The sequence below is a fragment of the Pinus tabuliformis genome, chromosome 1_1 (assembly GCF_031772625.1).
Source record: "Pinus tabuliformis cultivar Carrire ecotype Pingquan chromosome 1_1, CPIR1, whole genome shotgun sequence".
Lineage (NCBI taxonomy): Eukaryota > Viridiplantae > Streptophyta > Pinopsida > Pinales > Pinaceae > Pinus > Pinus tabuliformis.
This window is the reverse complement of record NC_142297.1, coordinates 921331480-921336750: the sequence shown is the minus strand read 5'-3', so window position 1 is coordinate 921336750 and position 5271 is coordinate 921331480.

The following is a 5271-nucleotide window of genomic DNA, read 5'->3' as shown; positions in this document are numbered from 1 at the left end:
TATTTTCCCATATACATTTCTAAGACGTACAAATGCCTTCTCCATTGATGCCCTGCAATAATTCTAGTTCCTTCTTCTGGTTTCTCATTCATGGCTTCATCACTTCTTACTTCAATTCTCGGTATACCTGTAATTCTGCAAATTTCTTGAAAACTACGAATTCTTCCTGCTTGCTTAGGTACTTGGGATACCTCTTCTTCTAGTAGCTTAATTTCTGTACCCTTAATGATTATGACATCATATTTGTCTACTTCTGAAATTTCACTTTCAGTTTCTTCTTCATCAATAACTCCCTATTGTACAATAGTATTCTTGTTACTATCATCCCTTGAACCCATCTCTAGTTCAACAACTCCATATTGCTAATTCAACATCGTTCCATCTTTATGAGACATTCTGATCTCATCACTCCTTACTTTGATCTAATCTTTAGAATCAATTCCTTGTTTCAAATTCACTTCACATTGCCTTGTTCCTACATATAAATCTTCACCAGAATCAATCAATTCATTAAGCACAAATGCTTTACCATATTTTCTTCGTATGCCAACATTTTCGACAACTTCTTTTCCACATTTGTCATCCATGACAACTTCTTCATTCTCATTCAGTTCTAGTTTTACAGTCTGAACACTTATTCTTGGGTTTTCTAGCCTCTTCTCCAAAAGACTTAACTCATGCCACAAATCCGCCATCTCACTTGGAATTTCTCCCAAAATCTCTGCACAGTCTTCACTAACTTCATTGTCTGCAACAACTGTCAGCAGTCCTTCTTTACTCTGGCTGTCTTCAAGGTCAACAACCTTCAGTAATTGTTTACCATCTACAAAGTCTTCTACATCAACCTTCAGTAGCTGCTCTCCTTTGGCTTCAGTCCTCAATAGTTGTCCAATATCTGCATAATTCACTACAACCATGTTTAACAGCTGCCCTTTCCCCTGCATCATAAGATTATGTGAATTTCCTTCTTCTATTTTCTAAAAAACCATATCTTTGCTTTTTCTTTCCCCTTATGATAACATTAAATAGTTTCCCTTCCTCAGTGTATCTTGCATTTACACACAAAATATTAGTTTCAAAACTATGAGATACCAAGGTCTCCTCAAACAATTTCATCATCAATTCTTCCAGTTGACTTTCACTTCTTGAATACACCATAAGATTATCCATTAGTTTTGTATTAGCTTCATCAGTTTTCCTGAGAAAACTCTTTGTTCCATATTCATATAAATGGATCTCTTCCTTTACAAACATTTATTTGATCTCAATAATTCCTTTGTCATCCTCCTTTTGACTTATCCTTTGGAGGTCATCCAACCGGACATCTTCCTTCACTTGAGTGTAACTTTTCTCTCTATTCTTCATGTGACTCTGGATAGTCATCTTCCTTCCTAATTCCATGATAATGTCACAAGAATGTCTTCCATCTCTCTTATCTAAACTACCTACATGACCATAACCAATCATATTTTCACCTGTTGATATGACAATTTCCAATAACTGCCTGTTTTCCCCCAAGTTTACATGACCTGCAAGCACACAACAGTTATCAGTTTTAAAAATACAAGACCTTTCGCCCTCTTTTGATGCTTCAAGCACCAATCTCCCATCATAGACCTTCTGGATTTCAGCAGATCCTCTTTGTTGTGACTCCATTTCTTTGAGTCTCTCCTTCTCTAACAAATAAATATGAATTTTTTCAAGTTCTCTGAACTCGTTTATCAGCTTTCCATTCCACTTCTGTTGCAATAGCTTCCACTTGATCCGTTTCTTCATTCTCCATCTATATCTTCGGTCTTTATTTGTTTTTCTTTGTAGCCACTCCATTAATATATCTACTTCTACTCTCATTACTTCCAGACTAATCTCACGCTCTTCATTCTTCTGCCAATTTCTATACTCCCACAATCTAATGCCTTCCTCAAATTTACTCTTATGTTGCTGATCATCTCTTTTAAATTGCTGGTTCCTTCCATCTTTATCCTACTAGATTAATACTTCTGTTTCCTCCATGTTTCTTAGGACATAACTTTCTTGCTACTCCTGATCTTTCATCTCATCTTCAAATAATCTCTGCTCAATTTCTTTGATTTCAACATCATATTTATTAATGTTGTCTTCCATACCTACAACCACATTATTAATTGGAGAGTCAAAATATTCACTTAACTCTATAAATGTTAGAGACATTTCATCCTTATCATGCATGGTAACTGCAATCTCTTCTTTATTAGGTTCTGAAAGCTTTATTTCTCCTTCAGGTTCCTTGAGCAATCTTTCCAAGAACTCTATTTCCATGTGAAATCTTTCTAGCATTTCATCACAACCTTCATTCTCAACTTCATTCTTTTTCTGGCAATCCTCCTGAGTTATCCTGTTTTCTGTACCATCACATTGCAAAATTCTTTCATCAATTTCATTAAACAAATTCATTTGTTTACCTCCTTGGAATACCACTACGACATTTTCATTATGCTTCTGGTCCATAACAACTTCAACTGACTGTCTTACACCAAACAAAAATTCATCTATGAGTTCTTTTTGCTGCAATAAATCAACACCTTCCTCCTCTAAAAGGCATTCTCCATCATACTTCACCTCAAGAGCTTTATTCATATTTGTGATAGTTTCACTAGACTGTCCATCATCTTCTGCACATCCTGCAAACACACACAAACTATGAGATTTAAAAACACAAGGCTTCATAGCCTCATCTGCTTCCCTTGTCAACATATCTTTGAATTGTTTTGAACTATTCCAATAGTCCATGAGATCTTCAGCTGATCTCCCATTATCCTCTTCACCCAAAATTTCACCCTATTCTAGTCCACAAATGGAAACTTCCATTTCTGACTCTGCTTCTCTGAGGTTTTCCATCAACCGCTTCACTTGTCTCTGTCGTAGCCTTCTCTGTAACTTAGGCCACTTCACTGTTTTTTTCTTCAAGACCCAACCTTGTCTTTGGTTTTCCTCTAGCAGCATTGTTAACACATCGAGTTCTTCTCTTATCTCAGCCATCTCCTTGTCAAGCTCCACTTGACTCATCCATTTCATGCGAATTGTTTTAGAACCCTTTTCCTTCATCTTGTAGCCTTCTTTTGAACCTTCCATATGACTTTCCATAGCCATCTTCTCTTCTGTGTGAGCTTCTACACCTGCAACCAATCAACTTCCTTCTGAGTTGATCTTCTCACCAAGCTTCTCCTTTGCCTAGTTTCCAAGTCCTCTTTTCCTTAGAACTTGCACTGAGCAATCTTGCTCTCTCTTTGGTTGCTACACTCACTTCTCTTAAGGACTCCTCTGTCCCTGTCTATTCCAAGCCTTAGCTGGAATGAGGTTCTGCTACAATCTCTAAGAACTTCCAAAAGTTCTTCCTATAGTCTTACTACTATAGTCTTGTGCCAAACTTTTCCATTCATTCAATTGCTGCGAACTTTCATACCTTTGTAATCATAAATCTCCATAAGCAAGAACATCCTTGCTCTGATACCAAATGATGCAACCATATGGCTGCCAACACCCAAAATAGCCTTATCTCTAGACTACCCACGCTTGAAACTAAAATTAAAAGTAAACCTTACAAAACTTTCAAACTTAGCACTTTCAACTAACACCTCTGCCCTTCACCTCTTCATATGACCGCTTTACAAGGTCCGATGCTCCTTCGCATGTGCTTTCCGCAATCCTTCATCAATATGATAATCAACCACTATCTACGTGATTTCTTATCGCATCAGAAATCCATATCGCATTGCAAGACGCTCATCACGATTTCGTCGAAATTAAGGTTCATCGCATTTCGGCGAAATTAAGGTTCATTGCATTTCGCTGATCGCTAAATCGCAAAACATAGGGTCATCGCAATTTTGGCTGATCACTAAATCACAAAACTCAATGTCATCGCAATATCGCAAATAAAAGGGTCATTGCAATTTCACTTATCCCAATTGTGGCTCCCTTTGTTGATATGCGATAAATACTTAGGACTAAATTGCGATCTGCGATGAAAGGTTTAGGCTGAATGCGATATGTGATCTTTGAAGGTGAATGCACAATGCTTCAACTGATAACATCATTTATGTACAGAGCCCTACACAAAATCACAGCGCGAAGAGGAAAATCCCTCTTTCTTTGAGAAAACACAACGCTTTACTAAAACTTCATACTTTCGTTGGACTTCTTTGGATCTTCGTTAATCCCAGGGTTCTGGGCTTGATCTGCAAGTTCATTTATGAAGTCTTTTTTCCAAGAATCTGACTATTTCAAAATCATCCATTCGATTCTCCTTTAAGAACTATGATCAGGTGAAATGCCCGCTGTATAAACAAGAAACTAAAAATAGAACTATTTAACATAGGCTTTCGCCACCTAGATCATAATCTTAACTAATTCAGGGTGAACAAAAAAACGTGCATTTCAACATAGATAGCTATGTACACAATCATTTCTGAAATTAAAAGAATATGAAAATAAAATAGAGTTTTTCCATCAACCCTTGATGGCTTGATTTACATTACATTTTCCTCACCTTGCTCTCTGCTCCCTCTTTTCCTCTCTCGAATCATCATCCAGAAAATAAAGGGAAATACATATATATCCTATCTAACAATCTCCTTCCACAAATGAAGGAATTTACTATATATTTAGAAATCAAATCCTATCTTAATTGAATAATCTAAACTACTTGGCTTGATCTCCACCCAGGGAGGATCAACTTGCCACCTATTCCCTTTTCTATTTAGAATTTGGCAACAAATAACTACTTACATAATTTGCAATTAAAAAAAATTTAGTAACCAATTTTTCCTCCAAACCCTCGTTAGCCACAACATGTGAACACACCATCACATTGCTAGCTAGGTCTAGATGCTCCTGCATCACTACATTTATGGAAATAATTCAAAATCTACATGGAAACCCAAATATTATTGTAAGCGACAAAGATCCTATTTTCACTTGAAATTTTTGGACAAAATTATTTTCTTGTCTGGGTACTCAATTAGCTCATAGCTCATCTTATCATCCTTAATCTGATGGGAAAGCTGAGATAGTGAACAAATTTTTGGAAGGATATCTTCATTGCTTTGTATCAAATAAACAGACACAACGGGTCAAATGGTTGTCTCTGGCTGAATGGTGGTATAACATTTCCTTGCATACTGCAGCAAAAATGACCCCATTTATGGAACTTTATGGATATCATCCACTGTCCATCACATCATATTTAAGAGAAAATGATAAGGTTCAAGAAGTGGAAGATCACATCAAGAA